Source organism: Heterodontus francisci, chromosome 27, assembly GCF_036365525.1.
Source record: "Heterodontus francisci isolate sHetFra1 chromosome 27, sHetFra1.hap1, whole genome shotgun sequence".
In the NCBI taxonomy this organism is placed as follows: domain Eukaryota; kingdom Metazoa; phylum Chordata; class Chondrichthyes; order Heterodontiformes; family Heterodontidae; genus Heterodontus; species Heterodontus francisci.
Genome location: NC_090397.1, coordinates 26,896,833 through 26,907,459, shown reverse-complemented (window position 1 = coordinate 26,907,459; position 10,627 = coordinate 26,896,833).

Sequence of the window (10,627 nt, the reverse complement as noted above, 5' to 3'; positions counted from 1 at the left end):
CCAGAATTGAACCCGGGTCCCTAGAACTGCGAAGCTGCAGTGCTAAGCACTGCGCCACTGTGCCGCCTATTCAGTGACTTATCACACTGAGTTTTCACTAAAATTGTGCATCATGTGCAATTCCTATAGGTATTTTGAACAGTGTAGGAAACTCCTGCCAGAAAGAAGTGGGAGCTCAATTTCAATACTTTAATTAGACAAATGATGTCTTCATTTACGATGGATCAATACTGATACATAAAAATGCCCCTGCATAACGGTCACCAGCAATTCTAGGTAGATGTTGGATCGAAAGGTGGTAGTGTAAAGTAACAGGAAAGGTCAAATACAGGATGTGAAGGGTATTTTCTAAGTGTTTCTATGTATCATTTTGGTTACAATGGGGCTGGAAATCCACTAGTCACAATCCCATTGGCTGTGCCAAGGTCGAGCCCACCAGGGTGCTCTAGCTCTGATCCTGCCAGAGTTCACCAGAGTCAGTAAGAAGACAAGTAATTACCATGGGGCAGACACGTGCAAGAACCACTTCTCTGTTCTTGGGGAGCCAATCAGAAATGTTGTTAAAGAATACTGGCTCTCTTTAGACACTCAGACCACTGGTGTAGGCCCCACTCACAATCTTCTGGTGCCCATTGGTGTGCTGAGTCCCTGTCCAGACTAATCCAGAGCATGAATTTGGCATTGGGAGTCCATGTTCCTGGCTCCAACACCTGGCCTCGCCTTATACAGGGCAGCTGGATGTATAGTGATGTAGGAACAGGAGTAGGCCATTCAACCTCGTGAGCCTGCTTTGTCATTCGATTAGATCATGGCTTATCTGTACCTCAGCTCCATTTCCCTAACTTTTATCTATATGTTTTGATGCCCTCAATTACAGTCTTGAAATCTTCAATTGACCCATTATCCGCAGCCTTTTGTGATAGAGAATTCCATATTTGCACTACCCTTTATGTGATAAGTGCTTTGTGATTTCACAAAGGCCTAGCTCTAATTTTTTAAGATTATATCTCTTTATTCTGGATTTTCTCACCTAAGGAAAGAGGTTTCTCTGTATCCACTCAATAGAATCTTTGAATACCAATTAGATCATTGCACAACCTTTAAAACCCAAGGGAATACAAGCCAATTTTATGCAATCTGTCCTCATAATTTAACCCTTTAAGATATGGTATCCTTCTGGTGAATCACTGCTGTATCCCCTCCAAGGTAAACGGATCATTCCTGACGTGCAGTGCCCAGACCTGAATGCAGAGTGGTAAAGAACCATGACACAGCCAGAGGCTTAAGCCAGCAAGCAAGGCAAAATAGTGGGAAGAGCTAAGGTTGGTAGTGGTCACTTACCAAGCAGTGAAAATGGCAGCATTGAACATCTGGAAAGTTTTCATCAGATTTAACTAAGCCATAAATCTAGATTCCGGCATCTAATTAGTCCATCAAATTAAATACTAAAGCTTAAGTGAATCCATATGGGCTAACATATTACACAAAATAGGGAAGCAGCCATTTTTATGAATGAAAAGTAATTGGATTAGGTTCATACCAGATAGTAAAAACAAGAGAACGCAAAACTGGCCTCTAAAAAGCAACACATGACACTGGCATATTTTAAAAGCTTTTTAAATTTTTTGCAAACCTCTAATTATTTTGAAAAATTATCCAATCATCCTTTGGTATAAACTGAAAGTTACTAATTAGTGTAATACTTAAATGTTACTTACACAGGGCACATTTAAATTTTGGCATGTCTTTGCACATTCATTTTGTTTTTGATAACCAATACAATCCAAATATATCTTTCCGGGGCAATCTAAAGAAAAAAAGTCATGTAATTAAACTGGAATGAAAGTTTAATTTTGTGTACCAATTATTTTGAAAGAAATGAAAGTTAAATAGATTACCAGGTTTGGAAGTAACTTCCGAGTAGGAACAGGCCAGTTCTCCATTTTGACAAAAGCTGAGCAATGGAAAATATTAGTTTTATTTGATATTTGCTCAATGATTTATGCTTAATTTGTTGAGTGTAAGAAAGCTACTTACCAAATGGCATTTTTAATATCTGCACTGTGTCCAGATTTAATAACAATATCATCAATATAACATGGACACTTCAACGAATTAACGCAGACTCCAGTTTCATCCAAATATTTTCCTTCGGGGCAGCCACAACCATCGACTGGGACATCTTCAATATCACAGGTATAATCATTCAGCATTAATGATTTGCAGGACTGGTTACAGGCTCTCATAACATAGGAAAACTCTTGATTGTCAGGACAACTTACTCCTAGAAATAAATAACACATGCATCAGTAATAAAACTTGTGATAAAAATGCACCATAGAAGTTAATCTTAATAAACACACAAGTTAATAAAGTAATTCTCTCTGTAAAACAGGAAAACGTGAGATTGGTACTTTGAAATGCACCACAATTATGTTTGAATCAGTCATGCATTTATCCGTACATTCTTGTACACAAATGATTGAACCTACTGAAATGTGAACTAATTTTACCAATTCTAAAATATTCAAATATAAACTGATTTATCAATGAATTTTATATATTTCAGATACTGTGCAAGATTTTAACTCATTCTCTTGCACAGATTTAAAATCTGGCTCTATCTGTCCAGTGTCATACTTTATCACCTAATCCAAGTTTCCTCAGCTGATTACACCTGATGTGAAAAGCTGCCAACAGTTTTTTTGAAATTTCAAGTACATAGCAGGCACATTTAACCCTGCTTGTGCAGTGGACAAGCAGTTAAAATCACCTTATCTGCCAAAGTCGAGTTCTCCCCTACAGTTTCTGATTTTAACCTGGTCTTTTACTCAGGTAGATAGGATACCCACTGGGATCCTTCTTTAAACGTGCAGACAGGGTTCGACAGGGCCCAGCTGCTATTTTAAACAGAGGCCTGAACGGGGAAACCATTGTGCCAGGTCAATCTAGTGAAAGGAGGAGTCAGAGCCAGAAGAAAGCCCAAAAAGGTAAGATGTCCTCTGGGCCCCACCTTGCTCCTCCAGGCACCACAAGGGAAGTAAGAACTGTTTGTACCTTCACCGCCCCAGACCTCCCTACCCGCTTCCTTAATCATGAGCCGCCTCCAGGCAGCTGACCCAAGTGACAGGTCTCTGTCCTGCCTCCTGATGGTCCATTCCTGAAGGTCCACTCCTGTTGCTTCAATCAGTTGTGGGCAGGAACCCAAGTGGGCTTTTGCAGATGATGTCTGGGAGTTAAATTCTCCGAAGCCTCGTGCTAACACAGTCAGGATGGTTTGCCACCCGCCTCAGGCCCTGTCTCAACTGATTTTTTTTTTCTCTGGTTACATATTTCATACTTGCGTGTATAATTGTTATATAGCATCACTGATTTGCTGCCGTTACATTAACATATATACTTAAAGTAAATATGTGATAACTTACCGCACATATCTCTTCTCCAGTTAAGCACAATTACACCTCTTGCAGCACACTCATGAACATATGCTTCAAATGCTGCGCAGATACATTCATCAATGTGCAGGCAGATGCATGAGGTAGATCGGCAGATCTGAAGAAATGCACAAATTTAAGGAGTTTTTTTTTGCAATGCTTTTATAAACTCTGTCGTCATTTAAATTCAAGTATAAGTCAGTACATAATAATGCCAAAAGATACTGAGGATCTAGCAGAGGCTTTCAAAATTATGACAAGTCTTTGAGGGTAAATAATGACATATCGGTTCCTGTGGTTGGGAAATCAGTAGCAAGGGGCATAATCTCAGGATTGTAATTAGGAGAATGAAGGAGGAAAGTTAGAAGGTTTTTTTTGCACAGAGAGTTATTAGAAAATGAAATGCTTTATCATAAGTAGTCATTGAGGCAGGGGCATAATGCCATTTAAAGGAATTTACCAAGTATTTGAAAAAATGAATATGAAAGAATATGAGACAAGAGTACAGCAGACACTGTTCCTATTAAAATATTAATTATGAGGTGCAGTGCTGTGATCAGGGCAAATGTCCAATTTGCAGAATTTGACAAATGTCCTTGGAGTAATTGCGTTTGAGTGGTGTGATGGGAATCCTAGGTGTGATTATGTTAGATAGAGTATATGGGAGAGCGAGAAGTGTTGAGTGCAGTCAGAAGCCACAATGAAAACCATTCACTTCATTTATTGATTTGAGAACGTGTTTGTAAGAAGCTGCTGTCAAAACTCGCTCATTGCTGACGTTATGTGCTGCACTTCCTCATCCTTCTTCCATTCCTGCTGTTACATAGGAACGTAGGTACAAGCTCCTCGAACCTGTTCCACTATTTAATTAGATGATGGTTGATTTGTGTCTGATATTCATTTACCCATAAATGCTCCATATCCTTTGATACACTTACCTAATAAAAATCTATCAATTTCAATCTAAAAATGTCATTTGACTCAGCATCCACAGCCTTTTGGATGAGAGAGTTCCAGATTTCCATTCCCCTTTGTGTGAACAGATGCTTCCTCCGTTTGTTGCTTTGCCTAACAGGACTCCATTTTTGCCTCACCTTCCACCTCAGGGATATCCATGATCTATCTAACCTAAGACCCTAGGGGGAATTTTATGCTCTCCCCCACAGCGGGTTTGGAGGCAGGGAGAGCATGCAATCAGGTGGGACCACGCCACCTTCCCACATCAGCCGAAATTAAGTCTTAACCACTAATTTAGGCACTTAATTGGGCAATTAATGTCTTCATCCCTCTGCTGCTGAAATTAGCCCAGCGGTGGGCAGGCCTGTTGCTGCATGGACAGCACAGCAAGAAAAACCGTGCAGATTGTTTATCGGCTCAGGTGGGTGGGTGGGTGGGGGGGGGGGAGGCTCACTTGTTAAAAGGCACTTAGTGCCTGTATGAGGGACCCAGCATCGGGAAGGGGGGCCCACTGTAAGCCACCCCCCACCCTTGCTGCCAACTGCCCCTCCACCACCTACACCCCCTATCCCATGACCTCCACCCTACAAAACCCCTCCCGCACTGACGTACCTGTGGCCTGGGCCCAGCACCGCTCCTGGGCCCCGAGTGGGTGCTCCACCAACAGCAGCCACTGCCTCCGTGGTGGCACTGCTTAGTTAAAGAGCTGCCGGCCACTGTCTAGTTAAGTACCGAATTGGCACTTGATTCAGCGGGCCTTTCACAGAAGGGGCGATGCGGGGATCTTACCACCGTTTTGCCAGAGGCTGAGAAGACTGCTGCCCGGATAAAATCCCAGCCCCTGTCTGCCCTCTCAGATGGATATAAAAGATAACATAGCATGGTTTGAAGAACAGCAGGGCTGTCCTCCTAGTGGTTTGGGCAACATTTATCACTCAACCAACATCACTAAAACAGATTATCTGGTCATTATTACATTACCGTTTGGGGGCAATTTGGCTGCCTTGTTTCCTACATTGCAACAGCAGCTACAATTCAAAAAACATATTTCATCGGCATTAAAATGCTTTGGGAGGTCCTGAGGTTGTGAAAGGTGCTATTTAAATGCAAGTCTTTTTCTCTTTACAACCTTTTTTACAGGACGTTGGATGAAAGATGCAACACGCCAACACATCTTCAATTCTTCTAGAAGTAAACAGCAAACACCCTCCAAAATGACCCGACAACAAAATCAAACTTTTAGCATTCTAACATGGACTGCAGCAGTTCAAGGAGGCAGCTCACCATCATCTTCTCAAGGGCAATTAGGGGTGGGCAATAAATATTGGCTTAGCCAGTGACACCCACATCCCATGAATGAACAAAACAAAGTGTGCTCGATAATGATCAACAGGAACAGAAGTAGGCCATTCAGCCCCTTGATCCTGTTCCACCATTCAATGAGATCCTGGTTGATCTGTACTCTAATTCCATCACCTGTATTGACTCCGTAGGCTAGCAAAAATCTATCCATCTCAGATTTAAAATTATTAATTGAGTTAGCATCTGTTGTTTTTTGTGGGAGAGAGTTCCACAATTCTACCATGCTTTGTAAAAAAGTATTTCCAAACTTCTCTCCTGAATGGCCTGGCTCTGATTTTAAGTTTATGGCACCTTGTCCTCGACATTCCCTCTCTCCAGCAGAAAATGTTGCTGTGTATTTACTCTATTCATTTGTTTCCAAATCCCAAAAACCTCAATCAAATCGACTTAATCTTCTATAATCCAGGGAATACAAGCTTAGTTTATGTAACCTCTCATAATTTAACCCTTGGAACCGAGTAACATTATGGATAATATGTGCTGCGCTCCTTCCAAAGCCAATATATCCTTCCTAAAGTGCAGTGACCAGAACTGTACACAGTATTCCCAAAGGCTTTGTATAGCTGTAGCAAAACTTCCACCCCTTTATATTCTAACCCTTTAATTATAAAGGGCTAACATTTCATTAGTCTTTTTGACTACTTTTTATATCTAGCTGCTACATTTTAGTGATCTGTGTACATGGACCCTTAAATCTCCTTGGACTTCTACCGTTCCTCGCTTTTCACCATGTATAAAATACTCAAATCTATCCTTTTTTGGTCTAAATTGGATGACCTCACACTTTCCTGCATTGAAATCCATTTGCTACAGTTTTGCCCACTCACTTTATCAACGTCTCTTTGTAATGACATGTTCCCATCTACTCTTTGTAATACCAATCATTGAGTCACCAACAAATTTGGATCTATGATGCTCTGCTGTGTTACCTGAGACATTAATACATATAGTAACTAGTTGAGGCCCCAATGCAGATTCTTGCGGGGAACTACTAGTCACTGGGGGAGAATAAGATCCAGCCCAACATCATATCCTTGAAGCTGTGTTTGTGCCTCTAATTCAGTGTACTTTAGTATAGAAAACTCTTACTTGGGCAAGAAACTTAACATCTCCTTATGGCCTGATACCATTTAATACATTTCTCACTGTCACTCCTGCTGTAATTACTTCAGTTATTTTAGTATTCCCTTCACCTGGAGTATCTAAATCATTGTTTATGGCCTGAACACTGCTCTGAAACCTTTTTAAAAATCAAACTACAATTTTTTACTGTTATTTCTGACTGAGCCCTCATCCCAATCATTATTACAAAGGCCAGCATTTTATTGATCTTTTTGATTAGATTTTGTACCTGTTCATGACATTTTAAAGATCTACGTACCTTGACCCCCAAGTCTCTTTGGACCTCCACTGTTTCCAGATTTTCATCATTTAGAAAGCACTCTGTTCTATCCTTTTTTAGGTCCAAAGTTGATGATCTCATATTTGTCTACATTGAAATTGATTTGCCACAATTTTGCCATTCAGTTAATCTATCCATATCCCTTTATAATTTTATGCTTCCATCTATAGTGCTTATAATGCTGCCTTACTTTGTGTCCTTGGCAAATTTGAATATGTGGCTTTATATCCTGTCACCTAACTTATTTATAAATACAGTGAATATTTAAGGCCCCAACATAGATCCTTGTGGGACACCACAAGTTAAATCCTACCAATTAGAGTACCAGCCCATTATCCCTACTCTCTGTTTCTTTCCACTTGGACAATCTCCTAACCAAGTCAATAATTCTCCTTCAATTTTATGAGTTTCGACTTTAGCTAACTGTCTCTTATGATGGACTTTATCATATGCCTTCTGGAAGTCCACATAAATAACATTATTTTTGATCCTGCCTGTGTGAAGCGTTATTGGGTTTTCTAAATTAAAGGCACAATGAAAACACAACTTTTTCTTCCTCTTCCTGTAATAGAAGCTTGTTAGTCTAAGGTTATGCTTCAGTTGCTCAGCAAGTTCAACTGATGGCTTTATCTGTGCATGAAAATGGTATTAAGAGTACTAACATAACAATCTTCAACATTTTGACTGGTCGGTGTTAATTAACACGTGGATAGCACGTTTAGCGAATTGGTCACACCGCAGATTAGGATTGCTGAGGGAGAAAGGGAATGGGTGACCAAAAGGCAGAGAAAGAGCAGGAAGGCAGTGCAGGTGTCCCCTGCGGTCATCTCCCTCCAAAACAGGTATACCGTTTTGGATACTGTTGAGGGAGATGGCTCACCAGGGGAAGGCAGCAGTAGCCAGGTTCATGGCACCGTGGCTGGCTCTGCTGTTCGGAAGGGCGGGAAAAAGAGTGGAAGGGCTATAGTCATAGGGGATTCGATTGTAAGGGGAGTAGATAGGCGGTTCTGTGGTCGAAAACGAGACTCCCGAATGGTATGTTGCCTCCCAGGTGCATGGGTCAGGGATCTCTCAGATCGGCTGCAGAACATTCTGAAGGGGGAGGGTGAACAGCCAGTTGTCGTTGTGCACATAGGCACCAATGATATAGGTAAAAAACGGGATGAGGCCCTACAAGCAGAATTTAGGGAGTTAGGAGCCAAATTAAAAAGTAGGACCTCAGAGGTAGTAATCTCAGGATTTCTACCAGTGCCACGTGATAGTCAGAGTAGAAATGAAAGAATAGTCAGGATGAATGCATGGCTTGAGAGATGGTGTAGGAGGGAGGGGTTCAGATTTTTGGGACATTGGGACCGTTTCTGGGGGAGGTGGGACTATTACAAATTGGATGGTCTACACCTGGGCCGGACTGGAACCAATGTCCTTGGGGGTGCTTTTGCTAAAGCAGTTGGGGAGGGTTTAAACTAATGTGGCAGGGGGATGGGAACCAAATGAGGAGGTCAGTAGACAGTAAGGAGGTAGTAACTAAAGCCTGTAAGGAACTAGATAATGAAGTCAGTGTGACTAAGGGAAAGAGTAGGCAGGGAGCAGATGATGTACGCAAAGGGACTGGTGGTCTGAGGTGCATTTGTTTTAATGCAAGGAGTGTAGTAGGTAAGACAGATGAATTTAGGGCTTGGATTAGTACCTGGGAGTATGATGTTATTGCTATTACTGAGACTTGGTTGAGGGAAGGGCACGATTGGCAACTAAATATCCCAGGATATCGATGCTACAGGCGGGATAGAGAGGGAGGTAAAAGGGGTGGAGGAGTTGCATTACTGGTCAAAGAGGATATCACAGCTGTGCTGAAGGAGGGCACTGTGGAGGACTCGAGCAGTGAGGCAATATGGGCAGAACTCAGAAATAGGAAGGGTGCGGTAACAATGTTGGGGCTGTACTACAGGCCTCCCAACAGTGAGTGTGAGATAGAGGTACAAATATGTAAACAGATTATGGAAAGATGTAGGAGTAACAGGGTGGTGGTGATAGGAGATTTTAATTTTCCCAACATTGACTGGGATTCACTTAGTGTTAGAGATCTAGATGGAGCAGAATTTGTAAGGAGCATCCAGGATGGTTTTCTAGAGTAGTATGTAAATAGTCCAACTTGGGAAGCGGCCATACTGGACCTGGTGTTGGGGAATGAGCCCGGCCAGGTGGTTGAACTTTCAGTAGGGGACTACTTTGGGAATAGTGATCACAATTCCATAAGTTTTAGAATACTCATGGACAAAGACGAGAGTGGTCCTAAAGGAAGAGTGCTAAATTGCGGGAAGGCCAACTATACCAAAATTCGGCAGGAGCTGGGGAATGTAGATTGGGAGCAGCTGTTTGAAGATAAATCCACATTTGATATGTGGGAGGCTTTTAAAGAGTGGTTGATTAGCGTGCAGGAGAGACAGGTTCCTGTGAAAATGAGGGATAGAAATGGCAAGATTAGGGAACCATGGATGACAGGTGAAATTGTGAGACTAGCTAAGAGGAAAAAGGAAGCATACATAAGGTCTAGGAGGCTGAAGAAAGACGAAGCTTTGAAAGAATATCGGGAATGTAGGACCAATCTGAAACGAGGAATCAAGAGGGCTAAAAGGGGTCATGAAATATCTTTAGCAAACAGGGTTAAGGAAAATCCCAAAGCCTTTTATTCATATATAAGGAGCAAGAGGGTAACTAGAGAAAGGATTGGCCCACTCAAGGACAAAGGAGGAAAGTTATGCGTGGAGTCAGAGAAAATGGGTGAGATTCTAAACGAGTACTTTGCATCGGTATTCACCGAGGAGAGGGACATGACGGATGTTGAGGTTAGGAACAGATGTTTGATTACTCTAGGTCAAGTCGGCATAAGGAGGGAGGAAGTGTTGGGTATTCTAAAAGGCATTAAGGTGGACAAGTCCCCAGGTCCGGATGGGATCTATCCCAGGTTTCTGTGGGAAGCGAGAGAGGAAATAGCTGGGGCCTTAACAGATATCTTTGCAGCATCCTTAAACACGAGTGAAGTTCCGGAGGACTAGAAAATTGCTAATGTTGTCCCCTTGTTTAAGAAGGGTAGCAGGGAAAATCCAGGTAATTATAGACCGGTGAGCCTGATGTCAGTGGTAGGAAAGCTGCTGGAGAAGATACTGAGGAATAGGATCTATTCCCATTTGGAAGAAAATGGGCTTATCAGTGATAGGCAACATGGTTTTGTGCAGGGAAGGTCATGTCTTACCAACTTAATAGAATTCTTTGAGGAAGTGACAAAGTTGATTGATGAGGGAAGGGCTGTAGATGTCATATACATGGACTTCAGTAAGGCGTTTGATAAGGTTCCCCATGGTAGGCTGATGGAGAAAGTGAAGTCGCATGGCGTCCAGGGTGTACTAGATAGATGGATAAAGAACTGGCTGGGCAACAGGAGACAGAGAGTAGCAGTGGAAGGGAGTGTCTCAAA